Below are 23,304 nucleotides of genomic sequence, written 5' to 3' on the forward strand. Positions count from 1 at the left end.
GTTTGATGTCATTCCAACGCTTTTTGCACTCTTGCGCCGTGCACACCTCATGGCCGAATGAACTGACATGTTCCGCAACATGCTTCCAGTGGGTGTCACGTTGGGCAGCCGTAGTCTGACTATTGGCACCCACTAGCATGTCACAGCTGTGGCCCCGCACGTAGTCCACGAGGAAGTCCAGTTCCTGCTTACAGAAAGGCTTCTTCCTCGACGTGCAGGAGGTCGTGGCTGTGTGTGGGGTCCCAGCCTGTGCTGCAGGTGCAACCTTCCTCCTCTTGGACTGTGGCGCAGACCTGGCTGGCTAATGCCGCCCTGACCAGTATGGCCAGTGTGTTCGGTGGACTGAGCCAAGGGAGTGGCAGGTGGAGGGATGACCAAAGGCCTGACTTGTGTCAGTGGCAGCTGGGTGCCCCCTAATGGACCCTGCGCAGCAACATCAGCTGTGGCATGGTCATTGACCGCAACGGTCCTGGTTGGCAGACTCACAACCGGGGTGCTGTTGGGTGCATCTGCCCCTGCACTTGCCAACGCCCGGCTGTCGGGGCAGCAGATGACATGACTGCCCCAGGGACACGTGTCTTGGTCTGAGCAGCCCGGCCTGCCCCTATGGTTTCCCTCCTGGCCTGTTGGAGATCTACCAAGGGCTCCTCAAGTGCCAAGCAGCCTGCGCTGGCAGACCCTGAGCCTGGGTGGCGGTGTCCACAGCTGCACCTGCAGCTACCACTACCCTTGGGATGGAACGGACTGCCGGGTCACACGGGCACCAGGGCCAGATGCAGAAGCTGCATCCCCCGGAACCACAGGGGGTGGTGGCATGACTGCACCGACACATGGCACAACATTGTGCTCCAGTGGCGCACCCCTGCCTCTTCCCCCTCTGTGGCCGCCCTGGACACCCTGGAGTCCACCTACTCCCTGGTCACCATGGCCACATCCCCGACCACGCCCGCCAGGAGGAGGACGCCCAGCTGAGGCACCCCTCACCTTTGGTGGCCTCCCAACCATAGCACAGATGTAGTAGTGCCGACACAGATGGAGTGGTGCCAATGGGAGGTGTACACCACAATTGACCTGGGCAATTGGGGTGAAGGGGGTGGGAAGCAAGATGTTAACAGCCCCCCTGCACCTGCAAGGCTGTATGTGACCACGGTGATGTAGTGACGGGTCACGCAACGCTCAGGCTCCCCAAAACTGCAGTAAAACCATGCACGCAACCCTGCAGCCTACGTGCATGGATTCAACCTCCCGCAGTACGCGGTGGCACCCAGTAACACGAATAACGCGTACGCGTGGGACACGCAGGCTACTATGACATTGAAAATGGGTGCGATACACAGGGGCACCCGCAGTGGGAAAAAGAGCGTGTGCGACTCACCGTCTGACTAGCGCGATGCAGAAAAACACACGTAGCCAATACCACCGCCAAAAGAAGAGATACGTCCTTGATAGCTGTGAAGTTGTGATGGCGAAAGAACAGGAAGCAGCAACACACGTCGGTCTCCACGAAAGGCACGTACAGTGAACTGCTGGGCCCGCTCACCTTTAACCCGTGCTGAGGGAAAGGCACGCGCGCGTCACATCACTTACGCGCATGGGCCCTTTCCTCGTATTACACGCGGACGTGCAGTTTTTCACGCGCGCTGAAATGCCCATGCACGCCTGTGCACGTCACGTCACAGGGGCGCTTGCGCTTGAGGGGCCTTCTGTCCAATGAAATTGTGTATGCGTGCAGACGCGCTTACGCGCTAAGGGCCTTTCCTCGAATTACACGCTGACGTGCAGAATTTTCACGTGCCAAATCACTCCGTATCAAGCTGGCCACGTGTAAGCACACGGAAGACCACGCTCCTGCCCAGAGCGCCGAATTACTGCCCCCCAGAGCCCCGAGCATGCTCCCACCTGCCATCTGCTGCTGCCTGACTGCCTGCTGCCCACGTGCCCTGCCATTTGCTGCCTGCACATCAGCCAGGGGTGCTGGTGCTGTGACCACCCCTGCTGGAACCGAAGACTCCCGACTGGGATTCCATCGCTCCACAGCCCAGCCCCAGGACCCAGTTGCCCACCCACTCCTGCAGCTGGGGTTGTCATGTCGGGCACTGCAACATCTGGCACCACTGACGACCCCCGGCCAGAGAGGCAGAGGGGCACCAGCTTCAGTGCCAGGGAAGTTGGTGTCCTGGTGGAGCAAGTCCTGGGGCAGTATGATGCTCTCTTCAGAAGTTCCCGCGCCGACAAGGAAGGACGGACTCGGATCTGGACTGACATCGTGACTGCCATCAATGTGGAGGGGGTGGCAGTCCACGACTTACAACATGTCAAGAAGCTCTGGGAGGACTTCAGGTCCAGGACCCTGAACAAGGCCCGGCGCCTCTTGAAGGCAGCGGATGCTAAGGGGCGCCGGGGCCACTTGTCGGAAGATCAGATGAGGGTCCTGGAACGCATATCCCCAGCGCTCCATGTCCAGGTCCTTGAGAGGCAGACCCGTCTGGAGTCGAGCAGTAAGTGTACATGCATCCTGATTGTGAGCTGTGCGTGTGGTGATGTTTCAGTAGTGTGCAGGTTGCACATCTGTTTGTATGGGGTCCGTGAGGCTAACACATGCGAGGGCTGTAATGTGTGAGACATGGATGGTGCTTGTGTGTGTAGGCTTGCATGCCAAATGCAGTTGTGTGGACACACATGTTTGGGTGAATGTGTATGTAAGTAGACATGTTCGTGATGTCACGCATGTATGTTGTTTTCAGCTGCATGTATCAGCACTGTGTACATGTGCATTTGTGTGTATTTGACAAGGGTGCAACAGTGATGCAACATGGATGCATGTGACAGCGGGATGTTTAAGCCTGATTGGCAGATGTGACATGGATGCCCATCTGAACACTGCGACACTTGGCAGAGGTGTACACATGCATGCAAGTGTGGTGGTGTGTGTACATGTGTAGTGCACTTCCTGTGTTGCATGTGATGTCTGGCTCAGCTTTGCCTGCTCATGCTGTTGTATGTGTATGGATGGTGCTGGCAGTTGTGATATGGCTGTGGTATGGCTCATGTGTGCGAGTTGAAATGACATGTGTGTTGGGGATTGTGATGGCATGTCTGAGGTTTGCCAATGTCACTCATGTACAACTGTCATGTGTGTATGTGTCCATTGTACAGTGCCCTGATGCCTGTGTTTTATTTCTCCCTGTCTGCAGCGTCAACTGATGAAGAGGGTGGAGAAGGTGCTGTGGAGCACAGCGGCGGGGATCCCACCACCAGCCGGAGATGCAAGGCCCGGCTCCCCTCCCATGTTGTGATCTCGTTGGGGAGTGAGGAGTCCGGTGCCGTGTCCCAGGCCGCAGCTGCCGGGGGGAGGTCCAAGAGGCGGAGGTTGGAGTTGGACTCCTCAGCAGCAGAAGGGGCAGCTGGGACCCCACAGGGCCCAACGGGGGAAGATGGCATGGAGTCATCCAGGTTGGTGGGGGGTTTGGTGGAGGAGGAGGCCGTGCAAGCAACAGAGACGGGGTCTGGAGGTGGGGATCCCACTGGTGCTATTGGTGCAGTGCAGGACCAGGGACAGGAGGCAGCACAGGCCGCCGCGGAGGTTCCTGTGTGCAATACTGTCCCTGATCCTGTCCCTGCATCATCTTGCACCAGCAGGGATGCCTACGTCCAGACCCGTTTTCAGGCAGGGGGTGAGCTAACGACAACTGGCCTTCCTCTGCCTGTGGACGTGGCTATCCGGGTCCGGGTTGAGCCTGTCCTGACTGGTGTGGCGTTGCATCAACGGGCCATGCGAGGTGACCTGCAGTCTTTTCATGAGGAGACTGCACGTCATCTCGAATGGCTCGTTGACTGCGTCGGCCTACTGGGACAGGTCACCCAGGCTGGATTCCTCCGTTTGATGGGGCTTGCTACGACCCCCTCCTCAACTGAACCCCCTATGCACCAGTCGTCCTCCGTGCCATCTTCCCACCCATCAGTCACCTGGGTGCCCTGTGAAGCTGCCTCTGATGGTGCGGCCAGGCTGGTGGAGTCGGACGTCCAGCAGTGGTGGCCACATCAACGACTGCACCCCAGCCAGCGGAGGATGTGCAGGCAGTAGGAGGCAGTGCACCGGCAGAGGCACAGCAGCAGCAGCAACGTGGTGGGAGCCATGAAGGCTCGGGGCCTTCAACATCGGAGGGGCAGGCATCGGCCAGAGGGCAGGAGGACCCAGGACAGAGAGTGTCTTCCGTGTGGCAGCAGTTGGGCCACGCCATAGATGCAGAGCGGCAGCGGGCAGAAGAGGCACGGCTCACAATGGTCAGGGCGGAGAACTCCATGCGGAGGGCCCTGAGGTGGGCCGAGTGCCTCGAGGTAATCCACAGGGTGTTGGAGGTGGACACGTCGACGGCCCTGCGGACCCTCGGGGCCATGGAGGAGGACCGCCTCCGGGACATTGAGCAGGAGTTTGATGATGCCCTGGCCCGGGACATCCAAAAGTGAGCCGTCAGACTAGCCCGCTGCCCTTGTACATAGTTATGTAGTTAGTGTTAGGTTTCCTTTGTTTTTGTATTTATTTTGGACCTTTTGAACAATGGGCCACATTTTTGTATATAGTTTTTTTTTTATTAGTTAGTGTTGTTAGATAGGTTTCATTTCTTTTGTTGGGATAATGGACCCTGGCTTGTTCGTCCACTGTTGGAAATTCTTTTTCCTTCGCAATTTACCCATGGAGCAATGGCTTTCAATTATAATTTTCCATTGGATTTTCTTTTGTGGACTGTGACTTTGGACACCATTCCTTTGGATTATGATTTTAGGTTTTGCTTTTTTTTCACGGACATGCTTCTTTTCGTTTTTGTACATTCCCATTTCTGTTTCTTTATTTTTGATTCAATTTATGTTTCCTTTAATACATATTTTTTGATCGAACTTCAATGTGTAGTATCATCTCATTGGTTTAATGCATATCATGATATGGGATTTGAGATTCACTGACACCCATTGGGTGTATGTGAGGGACATGTGTTTGTTTCCAAACTTGCAAATGGTGTTCTGTCATGTTATTGCCATTTCTGAGTGGGTGGATGCAATACTCGGGTGGGTGTTTTGCATTTGGAGGCTGACCATAGGGACCAGGGATCTAGATTGTGATGACATGTTGGCTGGGGAACATGAGTTGGGGCCTGCTGGCAGGTGCCCCACAGTGCTGGGGGGTGGGGGTGCAGGGGAACATGAGTTGGACATGGGTGGGAGCCTGCTGGCAGGTGCCCCACAGTGCTGGGGGGTGGGGGTGCAGGGGAACATGAGTTGGACATGAGTGGGGGCCTGCTGGCAGGTGCCCCACAGTGCTGGGGGGTGGGGGTGCAGGGGAACATGAGTTGGACATGGGTGGGGGCCTGGTGGCAGGTGCCCCTGGTGGCTGGGAGGTGGGGGTGGTGGTAGACATGGGTGGGGGCCTGGTGGAGGCTGCCCCTGGTGGCTGGGGGTGCAGGGGGACATGCGTTGGTGGGCAGTAGTGCAAGTTGACATGTGGGTTGGCTGGGGGGCATGGCCATGGTGGATGGGGTGCCTGAAGGACATGTGCAGGGTAGGCCCCTGTGGTGTGGGCGACCTGCAGGGGCCGTGGTGGGTGTAGAGGGAACACCTGGGAGGACCCACACGTGCAATTCACGTGTGGTGTCCCAGCGCACCCCTGGAATACACGTACCCTGCTGATATCGCGTGTGAAACTTCCCGCGCACCCCAAGATACACGTAGCCAGGACATTCACGTGTGCAACTTCCCGCACACCCCTGGAATACACGTACCCTGCTGATATTGCGTGTGAAACTTCCCGCGCACCCCAAGATACACGTAGCCAGGACATTCGCGTGTGGAACTTCCCGCGCACCCCTGGAATACACGTACCCTGCTGATATCGCGTGTGAAACTTCCCGCGCACCCCGAAATACAGGTAGCCAGGACATTTGCGTGTGGAACTTCCCATGCACCCCTGATATACATGTACCCTGCTGATTTTGCGTGTGAAACTTCCCGCGCACCCCAAGATACACGTAGCCAGGACATTTGCGCATGTAACTTCCCGCGCACCCCGAAATACACGTAGCCAGGACATTTGCGTGTGGAACTTCCCGCGCACCCCTGATATACATGTACCCTGCTGATATTGCATGTGAAACTTCCCGCGCACCCCTGATATACATGTACCCTGCTGATTTTGCGTGTGAAACTTCCCACGCACCCCAAGATATACGTAGCCAGGACATTTGCGCATGTAACTTCCCGCGCACCCCGAAATACACGTAGCCAGGACATTTGCGTGTGGAACTTCCCGCGCACCCCTGATATACACGTACCCTGCTGAATTCACGTGTGAAAATTCCCGCGCACCCCTGATGTACACGTACCCTGATGGAATCGCGTGTGGAACTTCAAGCGCACCTCTGAAATACATGTACCCAGCTGAAATGACGTTAGGTACTTCCCGCGCACCCCAGTGATACACGTAGCCCGCTTGCCGTGCTGGTACAGGGTTAGAGCAGCCCTTTGCGCTGGATTGGGGATTTTGATGGCTTTTCCCTGCGCGAGATTCGTTCTTGGGGGCGTAAGTGGCGCTGCTGCAGGGTCGCTGCGCCACTGTGTGCCACGGCTGGTTTTGGTAGCTGGAATCCATGAATACGCTGTGCGGGGAAATGGGTTTTGGCGCACGCGGCTGGCGCAGGGATTCGCACGCGCACACTGTGCGCCAGCCGCGTGCGCCACTTGTGCGCTAAATTCTATGAATTACCTCCTAGATACCTTAGAAAATTCAATGTCAAATACAGCTGGTTTGGCGAAAATAGTAAAATTATCTTCAAACTGTAGAGTAATGCTTAAACGTAACCTTGATATGGAGCAAGGACTAGTTAATGCAGCACTGGGTACAGTTGTTGGCTTTCAAACATACCCACGTGACAACAACATTCAGTTTGTCAATATTCTCTTTGACAAACTTACAGAAGTAAAAGGGATCGGGTGCTCAACAGCTCGATTCCTTCTTTTCAAAGACATGTATGTACGCAGAGAACAATTCTCTCTAACTCTAGCATACGCAGTCGCCATTCACAAATCACAAGGTCTTTCCTTAGATAAAGCATTGATAGATATTGGGAACACTGTCTTCAAAGAAGGCATGAGCTATGTAGCACTATCACGCTTACGTGCACTTGACGGTCTATTTCTAATCAACTTTGATGCAAGTAAAGTAAATGCTGATATTCCTTGCATTTTATAATACAATGGACTACGTTCACTATACACCCCCCATCTAAAAGCATATCCTGTTCCACAAAAAGCAAAACGTTGTAAAAGAAAACTACTTCAAACAGAAATGCAACAGGATGTAACTACAAATCCTCCAAAGAGAGTAAAAGAAACTAATACTTCATTAATTAGTACAACCAAAGAAGAATCTATTACTCAAAGTAATTCAGGTACTTCTTCAAAGAAGCAACACACACTCCAAAAAAATGACTTGGACACAGACCTATCTGGTCCATTGTAATTTTCAAACACAACTGGTCTAAGTTGCTATGCAAATGTCGCAATCAATATTCCATTTCAATTGCCACCAATTATTGACAAAATGGTATTACACAGTACAGACCAATTGAGTTTGCAAATGTTAGTCATTCATAGAAATGCAACCAACAATCCTGACAACACCTACAGTGTTCATGGTATAAGACAAGAATTGGACTACTGTGCTGGAATGGTGAAATTCTCTATAAACTCACAAGAAGATCCACAAGAATTTCTAATGTACTTACTACAAGTACTGGAAAACAAAAACATACCTATAAATGAAATCTTCCAGATTTCATTCATGTGGAACATACATGCACTATGTGCAATGATATGCAATATGAACAAATCCCTAATGAATGTTTTGTGTATGTATCCATACCTAACTGTGAATCCATTCCATTTCAGCAATTTGTACAAAATGCAAACCATGGCAGATTATGTACTACCTGCAATTCAGTTAATTGTTCCACCTTACTAATACAAACACATAGTAAATATGTAATATTAATGCTTCTACATTACAATGCAGATGGTACCAAAAACAACTGCAAGCTGACTGGATTCACACATGGTCAAGTATCGCTTGGTAAGAAAACATTCACAACAATAGTTATAATTTACCACGAAGGAGCCACAACCAATCCAGGTCACCACACTGCATATATAAAAAAGAATTGTGGATGGTTCAAATGTAACGATAGTACCATTACTCTAAAGCAGAGATTACCAACAAATCTTATAAACGCTTATTTAATCTTCTTAAAACCAAAATTTAATAACTAATCTGTACTTAAACATTAACAATACTTCAATTAGAAAACTATAAACAGAATATGCCAACAGGTATCTAACTGCTCTAGGATTGTTCAACAACCAAACAAATAAATCAATTTCACTAATGACTAATCTGTGCATAAACATTAATAAAACTTCAATTAAAAAACTATAAACAGTTAGAATATGCCAACAGGTATCTAACTGCCCTAAGATTCTATAACAACCAAACAGATAAATCAATACCACTACATTATAACAAGAAATAAACAGAACACACCAACGGGTATCTAATTGCCCAAGATTCTGCAACAACAAAACAGATAAATCAATACCACTCAATTATAATAATATTAAACAGTTAAAATACGCCAACAGGTATCTAACTACCCCAAGATTTTGCAACAACCCAACCGATAAAGAACTTGAGAATATAAATAAAAATTATAATCAGTTACAACTCAACAAGTATCTAACAATCTGCAACAAGCCAACATTAGCCAGAAACAACAAGTAAACACTGAAAACACAAAAATAAATGTACTATACCAAAAGAAAAAAAAGTTTTTTTTATTCCAACATGGACTTTTTTTCCCACAGACCCAATGATTTAACAACAAACACAGAAACTGAGCAAATTGCACAGTACACTTGTTTGTAATCTACTAAATATGAGGGTCGAAAAGAATACAAAATGTCTATTATTCAATGTTATAAGTCCTTACAAACTACCGATACTAACATGATCTTTTCTTTCTTCACAGAAATTAACAAAGACTATATGTACTACAGTTACCATACCAAACAGTAATTATATTATAATAAGTACAACTCATAAATACTGCTCCATAACACATCCATTGAAGCAAACATGTAACCGTACACCACAATGAAAAATGTTTACTTCCATAGATATGTTATACTGCAGTGCTTGTTACCAAACTCTACAATCTTAATGGCATGATGTAGCCAAAACGTAATCTTAGTGGCATGATGTAGCCAAAACTTCGCATGCAAACTATACAAATCAAACAGTGCATAAACTTTAGATTTGCAAATATTTCATGCATATTTGATTCTATAGGTGTGATCTATGGGTGGGATATGTATGGCCTTCGGCCATGCACCCAAGACTCTAGGCCCTGGCCATAACCACTGCAGCATATTACACCCATAGATCACACCCATAGAATCAAACTTTTTAACCATGCAACATGAGCATTTTTTATGTCCGCAGACACCTAAAGTGTTCTAAGAACAGTTTTACTTTGCTAGTTTACAGTACGGACAGAAATAGTGTCCTTAGGACACCCCCATTTTCGGTAAGTGCGGACATCCCAGACACCAGGCCTGTTCTTAGAACAGTTTCAACTTGCCTACAGACAGTACAGACAGGAATAGTGTCCTAAGGACACCCCCGTTTGCCCAATTGCAGTCATCCCGGACACCGCGCATGTTCTTAGAACAGTTTCAACTTGCATGTGGACACCTTGGACAGGAATAATGTCCTTAGGACACCCCCATTTTCGGTAACTGCAGACATCCCGGACACCAGGCCCGTTCTAAGAACAGTTTCAACTTGCCTGCAGACAGTACGGACAGGAATAGTGTCCTAAGGACACCCCCGTTTGCCCAATTATGGACATCGCGGACACCGCGCATGTTCTTAAAACAGTTTCAACTTGCATGCAGACACTACGAACAGGAATAGTGTCCATAGGACACCCCCATTTTGTTATGTGCAGACATCCCAGACACCAGGCCCGTTCTTAGAACAGTTTCAACTCGCCTGCGGACAGTACGGACAGGAATAGTGTCCTAAGGACACCCCCGTTTGCCCAATTATGAACATTCCGGACAGCGCAGCTGTCCGCGGTCATGACGAACATGACAGGGGTGCCTGCCACATAAATAAATACAGCATTTGACCCATCTCTTACTCCCCTTCCCTCCCCAAATGCACTTACACACCAACACATTTGCCAAAGTTGTATTTCTCCACCATTTGTCACATGTCTGCGGATCCGAGCTGGTGGGCGTTTACAAAAATCTGACGTACTTCACGCTCTTCATCATCCAATCAGCGAACACATCACATGTCCGTGAACATGACGCAAGTCGATTAGCCAATCTGGACACTGTCCGTGGAGCGAACGGGGAAGTGTGTCTGCGGAGCGGACATAGATATCACTAATTTGTTGTGACCTACATTTTGGTCATTTTTGTAAAAACTACTGGACAGATTTTCACCAACTTTACAAAAGCATGCTTTTGGGACCAAGCTGCTGTTCCTGCCACAAATTTGGTGAAAATCCATCCAGCAGTTTGGGCTGTAGGTGAGAGCAAAGTTTTTTCCCCATTCACTCTATGGAAAAAATGAAGTTTTGGGACCCCCCCCCATAACTTTGCCCCTCCTGGACCAAACCTCACCAAACTTTGCAAAACAATTCAGAGTGGGCCATATACTTTTTTGCAACAATTGGTGTGGATTCGTCCAGCAAACATGAGTTGGACATGGGAGCAAAGTTATAAGCCACCCAAAAAGTGCGCTTCCTATGGGATTAGCAATTTAACCATAAATACACAGCCACTACAGTGGCTGTGTGATATATTAAATAAGAGTGGAGATAAATAAGAGCCCCGTGGAACCCAACTAGTAGTAAGGACTGACGTGGAAATAAAACCATCTTTTGCCACCCTCATGCGTTGTGCACCTAGAAAGCATTTAATCCATGCCACTGCTTAATCTAAGCATCTACAGTGATTTTTCAGACAGATAGATCCAGGAACATTAATAAGGCAACCTGTACTTATACAATATTTCCAGTATTGTATTTCAAATCCAACTTTCGAAAACCGGACTGTCTGCAGCCCAGTAAACTGTGTTCCTCAATGAAATTATATAGTCGAGTGTTGCAACCCTATCCAGTATTTTCAATAGGAAAGGGACACTCATTATAGGTCTAAAATGAACTGGTACAGCAGGATCCAGGTTTTCTTATATTTGAAGAGGCAGAATCCATGGTTATTTAAGAAAATCAAGTGCTTTAGATTCCAAGAGAGAAGAATGAATGATCTTAGCAATGCATAGTAGTAGCTGATTCATAGAGCGTTTTAATAGTTTAGCAGGACGTGCATCACCCTGACAAAAGGTGGGTTTCATATTTGTTAATATATCATCTACCTCTGACAGAGTCACTTGCATAATAGAAAAGGACAATGATGCTAAATCAGGCTCATCTTGCGCAGCCTCAGGCACAACCCCCTCCAGCAAAGATGTTTCCAGCAGCAGTTGCTGTACTCTAATTTTACGTTCTCCTGTCTTATCTTTCCAATCTTCTTGAATGGCTCATCTACTCTCACATTTGATTCTAATTCTTCTATTCTTCTCCAATTGCGGTCTGGTTTTCGTCCTTTTCATTCCACAGAAACTGCTCTTCTTTCTCTGTTGAATTTTCTCCTTTCGGCACAATATTCTAAGCACTCATCTTTTCTTATTCTTCTGGACGTATAGGCTGCTTTCCACACTGTTGATCCCTCGTTACTTCTGGCTTCACTTTGTTTTTTGGTCCAACAGGCCCTGTCTTAGCCTGTTTTCTCTCTTATCTTTCTAACAGTAAAGGTTCTATCTCTCGAGCGGGCAAGTCCTCTGACTCGTTTTCACTTACCCACGGAGTACCGCAAGATTCGGTTTTGAGCCCTTTTCTATTCTCTCTTTATAAATCTTATCTCACAGACATGAGTTTGTCAAGTTGGGAAGCACGAGAGGGCTGCGTACCTGGTTTCTTGGTCTTTGATCTTGCCGGGGTCGCCAGTCTGTATCCAGTTGAAAGATGAGCTTGTGGCACGAGAGACCAGCCTCTCCACCACCCAAAAACTGATACTGGGTGGAGGATGGGCCGATTCCCAATGTCACGGAAGGCACTCTCCTGATTAACGTGACGAAGGGACTGTGCAAGCACAGGCAGGAGAGGCAGCGGTCTTGTAACAGATTACGGGCCGGGATGGAGTCCGTAGGAATAAAGTCCAAAGTATGTGAACTGAAGCGTAGGTCTTAGATTCCGGCGAGGCAGGTATCTTCTTGGTCCACAGGAATGAATGAAGAAGTAAGGCTGGACAGGAAAGGAAGGAACCAAAGACTGAGCTGGATATCAAACAGAAGGAGCCTGAAAGGAACTCTAGGGCAGCAAACGCTGGGGACCCTGGTTAGAGGATGCGGGCAGACCTAGGATGGTCCAGGTAAAAGTATGCCGGCAGAACCTGAGTATTCTGGTAAATACTGACAGAGCCTGGGGAACCCAGATATGGAAAGCTGGCAAACCCAGGGAGAGCCCAGTTAAGGTAGCTGGATGGCCCAGGGAGGAACACTGGAAAAGTATGCTGCAGGCCCAGGGAACAACTCAGGTCAGGAATCAGGCAGGCCCAGGAAGGGACTCAGCTAAGGGATCAAACAGGCCCAGGGAACAACTCAGGTAAGGAATCAGGCAGGCCCAGGAAGGGACTCAGGTAAGGTATCAAACAGGCCCAGGGAACAACTCAGGTAGGGAATCAGGTAGGCCCAGGAAACAACTCAGGTAAGGAATCAGGCAGGCCCAGGAAGGGACTCAGGTAAGGAATCAAACAGGCCCAGGGAGGAACTTCTGGAGAGGTAACAGGCAGCCCAGAGCGGGCTCAGGTGAGTACAGGCGGCCCAGGTAGGAAGCTCGCAGAACGAAGCAAACCGCGTTGAGATGCGGCTTGCCTCGAACTGCGACCTCCTTTTATGGGTCGCCGGCGCCCGTGAGGCTTGGAACGCAAGCCGCTTCACCTCCGGGCGCCGGCGTACCCAAAGCGAGTCCTGGAAGGCAAGCCCTTCCTAGGGCTCGAGCCCAGTCCACGGTGCATGCGCGGAACCGAGAAAGAGGTCTTCCGCGCATGCGCCATAACCCTCCTGCTCCGACACCCAGCGCTCTCCCCCTGGTGAGCCCCCAAGTGCGGAAGCGTGGGTAGACTCGCCAGGAGGTGAAGGGACGCGCGGGCGCGGCGGACCCCAGTCTCCAATGTGGCGTGACAGAGTTCTTCCTTTGGGCTATCTCATCCCTTTTATGCTGACGATACCTAATTATTTATATCATTTTCTTTTTTTTCTCCTGAAATTCATCGCACTCATTCTGCTTGCTTAGTTTCTATTAAATCTTGGATGTCTTGCCACTACCTTACCGTCAATGCTGGAAAGACTGAAGTATTGTTTTTTCCTGCTAATAGTCTTCCTCCCCATCTTCCACCTTATTCTATATCCTTTCCCCCATCAAAACTCCCAATCTCACTTACAGCTCACAATCTTGGTCTCTATTTTGATACTGATCTCTCTCTCTCTTATCACATTTCATTGGCCTCTCGTTCCTGTCGCTTTCACCTCCGTAACATTCGTAAGACTTGTCCATTTCTTACTTTTGAAGCATCTATACTCTGAATTTCTTCTTTAGTCTTTTCTCAATGTTTTACTGTTCAACTGCCCTCTGTGGCCTCTGTAAATCTCGTCTTGCAGCTCTTAAATCATTATTCAATTCCTCCATCCATCTTCTGTGTCTTCTCTCATTTCAGGACTCTATCTCTTCTTCTCTTGCAACACTTGTTTGGCTTCCTTTTCATTCTCAAATTAAATGTAATGTTCTCTGTATTGTTTTCAAATCATTTCATGGTCTTGCTGCCAGCTATCTTACTGCTCCAATATTATTATTATCTTTATTGTTTTTGGTTTATACAAACCTTTAGAAAATAAATTCTTTTCATAGTACAATCGAATAGTGGAAAAAGTTTACATAAAAATACATCATAAAAAAAGAAGAAAACACAATACACTACACTACACTTTTTAAAACACATTTGCCTAATACAATACCGAACCAGCAATTCATTAAGCAGCTAAAAATGGACAATTCATATTAAAACACTTAGAGCCTAGTACTTCTCAATATACATAATAATTGTAACAGATAAGTGAGACATTATTAGTAAACTATGACTTCAACTCATTGTTTCTTAAAAGCTTCCTGAGTATTTAGACATTTAGATAGTCTTCATGTTAATTCACAGATAATTCTCAAAAATTCATTAATACGTATTTTTAAAACCGTCGAGTTACCATGAAGCATTTCAAACCACAAGTTGCATCTATTTACATTCGATATATCATGGACAAACATAGCAAAGTATTCTATTCTTTGTTTCAGTAAGGCAGGACAAACCAGCAACAAATGCATTAATAATTCATTGACCCTGGTGCCAGCACAATGTCTGCAGGATTTCTTTACCTCATACCTGCACCTTATATTCTGAATTTCATGAGTATTTAAAACATTAAAACGAAATCTCATGAATTGGTTTCTGTATGCTCTGGATGGATATTTTTCTAGATATTTCTCAGGATAAGATTTCCATTTCCAGAATGATATAGCTTGTGAATATATCGGGGAGTTTAAGATTATCACATTGTTCTCCAACCAGTCTGAGGCTTTTAGTAATTCTTTCACTTTAAGAGGATTCCTTTTTAGATTTTCTAATGTAAGGCCTAAATCGCTTAGAATTTTCACACAGTCTTTTTTTAACTCACAGATGAAAACTCCAAGCAAGTCAACACCCATGAAGTAATACAGTGTGTTATCTTCAGACATCATGTACTTTCGTAGTAAAGATAATTTTTTCCAATGTACTGTACACTTTAAAGAGGACAAACCTAACTCATAACGTAGGAGTTCCATAGGCAAACATTTCGGTAGATATCTTAAGACCCTTCGCCATACTTGTGCTTCAACTGTTTTCAAATAAGCTACCAATTCTTCAGAGTAAAACTCAAGACCGTATGTCAATCGAGGAATGGCTTTTGACCGATAAAACAGAATACAAGGCATCATTGTAAACCTGCCATATCTTCTCTTCACAGCTGATATCTGGTTGGCAATAGCAGAGGCTTTTATGCCAAGATGTCTTTTTATAAACCCCAACGAATGAGGAGATGTGTATATATAGCCCAGGTATTTTAACATTGATTTGTTTTTTAATTTTAGACCACCACACATAATCGAAAAAGAGTCTTCTTTTATATTTTTCACACCAGTGTAAAATATTATTGTTTTATTAGGGTTTATCAGTAGCTTTCTATTGAAGATGAATTTCTCAAATGCTACAATCAACCTTTGCAAACCCACCTTAGTCCCGTCAAACAACAAAAAGTCATCCGCATAAGCTAACCAATTTATTCTTATTTTGCCCAATTTAGGTGAGACTAAACCACTATCATCTAGAAAGCTCCCTGCTTTTGAGACGTAGAGATTGAACAGTGTTGCTGCCAATCTGCAGCCTTGTTTTAGACCATTATGAGTAGAAATTTGATCAGATAATAGGCCACTGTTGTTAAGTCTCACTCTAAGCACAGTGTTCGAGTAAAGAGCTATTATAACATCTAGCAGGTTTTTTTCAATGCCAAGATCAAGTAAAGTTGTCCAGAGGGTTTTTCTATCGACCATGTCGAAAGCCATAGATAAATCCATGGATGCTAAATATAATGACGGTTTGTCTTTTATTCTAGCCATACTCAACAGATTTGCTACGATTGATCCGCCCAAGTCTGTACCCATCCCTTCTCTGAAACCTATTTGTTTTATATCTAATATGTTCTTATTTTTTATCCATAGATTCAACTCATCCAAAACAATTGCTGCAAAAATCTTAGATTCTACATCTGTTAACATAATTGGCCGATAATTCAAGGGACTTAGGCGGGTACCCTTTTTGTATATCAATATTACATATGACAACTTCCAGGATTTAGGAATGTTCCTTTCGTGTATAGTGGATCTAAACATACAGTTCAATAAACCTGCCCATAGTGTTACATTGTTTTTCAGTGTAATGTAGGAAAGATTGTTAGGACCTGGAGTGCATGTAGATTTAACTTTATTTATGTGCCTGGAGATGTTATTTAATTAAATGTTCAACGACCATAACCTGTCATTAATATATTGGATTGAGAATTGGGTATCTGATTGTTGGTACAACTTCTCAAAATGGTCTACCCAGATATGCCCAGCAATCGGATTTGTTTTCAGTTGTCGCTGAGACACTTCAGTTCCATTGATTATAGACCATATATCCCTAGAGTTGCCATAATCTATGGCATTAATCATCGCTTCCCCATCCTTTTGTGCCATGTTTGCTCTGTGAGACAGTAACCAGTTTTTATATTTCTGCTTGATCTGTTTTGTTTTACAGATCAATTCTGTCTGATTTGGTGTTTCCTTTTTCACTATACGTAGTTCTTTTCTTAACAAAGCCTTCCTATTTCGTACTTCAATATCAAATACATGTAGACATTTGTTATTGGGTATCTGTGAAGTTGATTTTATGATATTGCCTTTTGCCAGCATATATGCTACATATGTTTTAAAACAATCTCCTGAATAAGTTGCAAGTTTCCACTCAATTGGCGAAGATAAGTAGTCATGTAACATCAGGGTATTTAACTTGGTTATATTTTCAGGGGTCCATTTTACCTTAGTACCAGCAACATTAACTGTGATGTTCCCCATATTTTGCACTACATCTATATTTGCCTTCCTCCAGGGTAAAACTGTAGATAGCATTGCATGGTCACTTTCCAGCAGACAAGTCACCTTTAGTGAACAAAAGTAATTTTGAAAATTATTACTTACAAAGATGTAGTCTAATATGGAACTAAGGCCCCGTGCTTGCCATGTTGGAGTGGTATTAAATAAAGGATGCATTCCCCAACTATACATGAAAACCACCCACATACTACCTCTATACACTTTATTACGGGCCCCCAAAGCCTCCAAGTCTGTGGATGCGAGAATCCAGGTTGCATCATCATATTCCATGCTGCAATCTGCATTCAAATCTCCTGCAAGCAACAAGGCACTACCCATGTTTGAATCCAACCAATCATGCAGTATTTGATTAAGCATTGCGAATAGCTTTAGGAGCTCTGTGTTTGTATGAGTGACGGTGTTCCAGTATACATTTAACAACATTATGCAGACATTGCCATTATCTGTAGCTAATCTAAAAGTACCAACAATTGCACAATCCATGACCTGCTGTTCAGAAACCATCTTTATGTTAGACTCTGATCGGTAACCCAATACAAGGCCACCACTAGGACGGCCATGCAGACCTTTAGATGCCTTCAAATTAATTGTACCATAGCCATCCCATAATAAATTGCCTGTGGCCCAGGTCTCTTGCAACAAGACAAAATCAAAACACTTTAACATTTCAACAATTTTTGCATTAGCAGTCAGATGTGAGCATCCCCTAGTATTCCATGATGCAAGGTTAAAAGCTGTATCTACGCTAAAGTGGATCCTTCATTGTTTTCAGCTTATCTATGGATTCCCTGAGAGATAGGGCTAGCCTTCTCCATTTTTGCATATCAGATATAGTTGGGGTTTAACTTCCGTCATTACCTGCTTATCACCTTCTTTATCGGTGGAGCATCTAACCTCTTGTGTATAAGTGCCTTGATTAGAAGGATGTTTCATGTAGCCATCATATGAACCCAAATTTCTGTCAATATTATATGACTCCTGAAATTCCATCACGTCAAATCCTCTTTTTTGAAGAGCACCCGCTTCTTTTAATATAAGTGTTCTGACCAGAGGAGAATTGATTATTAATCTAACATAGTCATATCTCTCTTCGTGGATAAAATCTACAAGTTGTATGTCTGAGGAGGTTATTAGGCGTAATTCATCAATGTCATTAAATAAACTTAGAATGTACTGCCTATTTAGGGACCAAGGTCCCCCATCATCAAAGACATAATAAAGCACCAGACTTGGTTCATTTGGATACACAGGACGCCTTAGGTTGCGGGTCTCATTTCTCTTGTTGCTATTATGGTCAGATTCTAGAAATTGATAGCGTTCCTGTCTGCCTTGAAACGACCCTATACCTATGTTTTGACTTGATACTGCATCAGGCAACCAGTTGTTTCTGCTTACGCCACTTTCCATAGTGGGATTATCATGTTTACCTGCAGGAGGACCCGCTAAACTTGGGAGGAGTTTTTTTACTTCACTTAGCTTGTGATTCAGAATATCTTCCACAATGCTACTAACTGCTTCCCTAGATAAATTAGGGTATTCAGTAGTGCCTATATTCTGATTCACAGTTTTGGCCATTTTTGATGTTATATTTTCAACATTTTTTATTTGGGGAGACTCAAGAGTTTTATCTTTTACAATGAGTTTGGGATACTTGTTCTCATGCATGCCCTCTTTAAGATTACCACATGAGGTGACCCCACCACCCCTGTTGTCAATTTGTTGAGCCACTATAATTTAGCTTGTGCTACTGGGGATATGGAACAAGCGGTGGGGGTAAAATCCATGATTGTGGGAGTATTTGGTCTAGATAAGGCATTCCGGTTCTTGAAGATATCAAAAATGTCTTGAACCCCTTTTCTAGGGCACGGAGATTGCTATCAATCCTTTCAGAAGTAACTTTATTTTTAAGTACCGCTGATAGCATAGAGGTGCCTTCTGTATACTCTGATTTGTCTGGATTTGGTGTGGCGACCGATGGTAGGGCTGCCAATTTAACTGATGATACTGCAGGAGTTGGTTCTACTGTATTATTATCAGCCCCCACCTTGTTGATGTTATTATTATCTTTCTTATCTAGCCAAGCCTCACGTATATCAAGAGTTCTCATAAATTTACGAGATGTGGTGAGGCTAGCCTTCGCTTGTTTTGCCTGTTTTTTTCTATTTTTTTTCTCCTTTTTTTTCGAAATGTTTTCAATAAAAACACCATTATCGTCATCACTTATAGTAGTTACACCTTCAACAACAGTGGTGGGATCAATATCCTTGTATATTACTTGTCGTCCTTTTTGCTCTTCTTCTCAGTTCTAACTCTTTGCTCCCTGTCCTCCCTGTGCTGAGTCTCATTTTCGTTACTTTGAACTCCTTGCCCCTCTTCACTGGAATTCTCTTCCACTTTCTCTATGCTCTATTTCTGTATATTCCCTTGTCTGTGGTTCTTTTAAATCTCATTTACTCCAACATTCTTGAATTATCGTTTTCTGGTTTTAATTGTTTATACATTTGTATTGTACTGCCCTTTCATCCTATGTACAGCGCTTTGGTTTAAGGCGCTTAATAAAACACAAATAAAATACAAATACAAATAAAATTGCTATTTGCTGATGAGATGTTTTCTGGGCAAATTCATCCTAAACAGATCAAAACCAGTCTTTATTTATTTCAGCATCACACTTGCAGGACAAATTCCCCTCCAACTCATGTAAAATGGCAAATATTTCCCTAGAGTTTGATCTTGCAGCCTGAATTCCCTCTGAGTATTTTACTTGCTTAGCCTCTAGAATATGATTTTTTATAGTTCTTCACGGCCTCCCTATAGGATCTATTTGTCATAGCACAGGGACGTGTTTCTGCCTTCTGGATGCAATAATGTTTTCATTGAACCAGGAGTTGGTTTTGCTGTTATTTTTAGGTATCCTACTCCGTAACTGTGCCAAATGTTCAAAGGCATTTTTTGCGTCAATTGAAACTGTTAAACTAATATATTATAATCTATGTCTGAGGGGAGATTTTCTAATTGGGGCAGAACAAGGTCTTATGAGGCTTCCGGAGTAGCCTTCCTGGCATTCCTTACCCACAGAGAGATGTATCCATTGAGAAAGAGTAGGAACTGAAATACCAAAGGAGAGTAAGTAATGATCGGACCAAGGACATTCTGTCAAGGTTACTGCAGAAACATCAAGATTCCCAGACAAAACCCAATCAAGGATATGACCCTCCACATGGGTAGTAACCTTAGTGTGTTGAATAAAGTCAATCGCTTCAAGTGAATTCATAAGGGAGAAGACCTCCACGTCTTTTGGGCAGAATTATATGCAGTACCCTTTGGGAACACCACACACAATTAAGACTACAAGTGACAGTACAGTTTCACCTTTAGTACAAGCCTGTACTGCACAGTTAAATTGGTAGCAGTAGCAGAGCAGCCATTCTTATCTCAAGTGTAAGTGAGCAGTATCAAATAGTTACACAAAGGATAGCAATTACTATGATTCAGGCAAACACTGACTCACGGTTTATAAGTAAACGCATATATATTTATTGACTAAAAAATCACAATCATAAATACACCACACCACTTCCCCTAAATTCCAGACAAGTTCAGCTCACAAAATGAAGTGGGAGTAAAATTGCACTCCAGCAATTTAAAAGGGAGGGAAAGAAAAAGTATTCAGAAATTAAATCAAACCATCAGGTAAGTACTTAGGGCAGTTGAAGAAGAGAGACTACAGTGAGGAGATCAGCTAGAAAAGGCTCAAGGCCAAAGTCGATGGGTCAAAAGTCTTTTGCTCAAGATCACACAGTTCAGGGTAGTTGGCTGTAAATTTCGTGGCACAGATTCTGGAAGAGGTTGGTTGATAGAAAAGTTAGTTCAAAGAGAAGGACAAGCCCTCACATTGGAGAAAGATTTCAAACACTTTCACCGCGGTTGAATGAAACGGACAACCAGATTTTCACAGTAGCTTGAAACATAGAGGGGGCTGTAGCTGCGGCGGACGTTCCTGGTGGTTCTTGCAGGCTCACGGTTCCTGAGGCGACTGTCGGACTGACATGAAGTAGGAAGACTGGAGGGTCCTGCACCATCCAGGGAAGAAGCCAGCAGCAGAGCAAAACAAAGAATAAAAGGTATGCTCCTTAAAACCCAAGTAGGGTCCGAACCTCCTGGCTATCAGGCCCACTGTAGCTCTCTATAGCGAATTCGACCAGAGGAGGAGTCCTGGCTTGCAGTTTGGGTGAACTGGTTGGTCCCACCAACTCAAGGGAAGAAGTCTCCTGGAGGATCTTCTCTGTCATCGGATTCTGGAGATTCGGACCTGCAGCAGGGCTTCAGCGGGCAGTTCAGTCGCGATAGGGGACCTCTTCGCCCAGCTCCTCATTGGTTCGTTCGTTCCAGTGGCGACTCTGCCTTTCCAGTCCCAGAGACCTGCTTTTTGTTCAGATTTCCCCCATTCACACAGCCTGGTTGTCAATCACACAGCAGGGTGGCTGGCCTGGCAAGGCCGGTCCACTTAGCCAATCAGACAAGAGTGCGTATTAGGTTACCAAGCTAACCCATGGCAGGGGTCCGAAGATCCCTCCCTCACATCCTGCCTACCTAGACTTTCGGCGCCTTAAGGAGGGCTTCTGTGCAGAAGTCCGCAAAAAGACAGCAAACAAAGGAATCATCCCCGGTTTGGCACGCAGAGAAAAACACTAGAAAGACTTTAACAAAAAGAAATGGCAAATAAACCCAGCGGGAGCCAAAATAAAATGTATTTGGTCAAGCGGGTTTATGTTCGAGGCTAATATAATAGCCTAAAAACGTTACCACGTTTATATAAGATAATCAGGGTATAAAAGTTAGAGTAGATACCACTGCCACCAGCAAAACAATGCTCCAAGAGACACAGACAAAAAGGGATAAGAGTTAACCCTTTCCAATACTCCATGTAAGATGGGGTGTACTGGGCGTGTGGTTTAAAGTGACTAAAGTAAAGTTAATGGCAACTTTATCCTTTTCTGGGGGACAGTAAGCAGCCCCTCAACAATGGTGTCAGTGGGAAGTCTAAAAGATGACCCTGTGTCACTGCACTGAAGGTGCACAAAAAAGTGGTTCTCATGGAGTAGGTGATGCTCCAGAGCCCAAGAACACACAAAAAGTGAAAACACACAGAAAAAAACACATGTAAGAGTGGGAAAAGCCTCACACTCTTCCCAGGTGAAAATATAAATCATAGAAATCCAGCAAAGCTGCTGAGGGACTCAGCAGGTAAGGGAAATTAGCCATTTATGAGAATTCTCCCTAACAACATCCCATTATTGTTTGCCTAGAGGTTAAAATCCCCAAGTGAAAGCACTTAAAGAGATGATTTTATATCTTCATTTAGGACAGATGTTAATTGTTCCTCAAAATTAACCGTTCTAGTAGGATCTTTATAAAGGATAAAGATACTCATAGATGCAGTGGCATCAATCTTGAGTTTCAGAAAGAGCATTTCGCTATGATCAATCTTGACTTCTATTTTATAAATTAATTGCAGAAGTCCCCGTTCTCTGAAGGGGTTCTGTAAACAGATATGATAACACTGATCCTGCAGGTCGCTGTTCCGATTCATTTATCACTTGAAGTGCTTTGCACCGTGAAGTAAACTGCTCTTGTGAGCACGAACCACAGACGGCAGCACTCACACGCTTGGTTATGAAATGAAACATCCAAGTGGTCCATACCCATATACCCTGAAGCTCTGCTTTTCGACTGGTCAGCATGCATCCTAACTGTTTGAACACCACCCCATCCGTGCCCCCTTGTGACTGTCTTTTTTTAATATAATGGTTTTGTAGCTTTTGAAATGAAACATGCACAGGGCAGCTGGGAATTTAGCAAGAAAGGAAGAAAGTAACACACGTGTATAGGTACATTATAAATATAAGCAATAAATAAAATAAATACATAAAAGAAGTTTAGAGATCTGCTCTCCTATTTCAGGGGTGAATGGGCCGACCAAAAGATTTATCTGTGAGGACTGATGATAATTGGGGAGTTGGGTGGAGTCTGCGCAAGCTGGCCGTTGGTCGGGTGTAACATTTAAAATATCAGTTGTAGGTGTATAAAATGTCTTCAGCACTTTCCTTTAATGGGGGCTCCCCTTGGATCACAGGATATAATCATTTGTACCCGGCTTTATGGGCCAGTGTCTGCAGGTCAGAGTACTCGGTTTTCAGGGATTCAACTTGCTCTTCTTGAGTGTCGTTTCATGCCCTGGGCTTGGATTCAGGCTGTCTCTTAGTGGCCTACGTAGACTAATTTCGATAACTGTCCCATTGCCGTTGGTGTACATGTGTGCCTTTATATTCCAACGGTTTGCATAAATTCATTAGTCTAAGTCAAATGTGCCTTCCTGGGGGAAGAGTCT

The sequence above is a fragment of the Ambystoma mexicanum genome, chromosome 2q (assembly GCF_040938575.1).
Source record: "Ambystoma mexicanum isolate Mex_15411 chromosome 2q, UKY_AmexF1_1, whole genome shotgun sequence".
Classification (NCBI taxonomy): Eukaryota; Metazoa; Chordata; class Amphibia; order Caudata; family Ambystomatidae; genus Ambystoma; species Ambystoma mexicanum.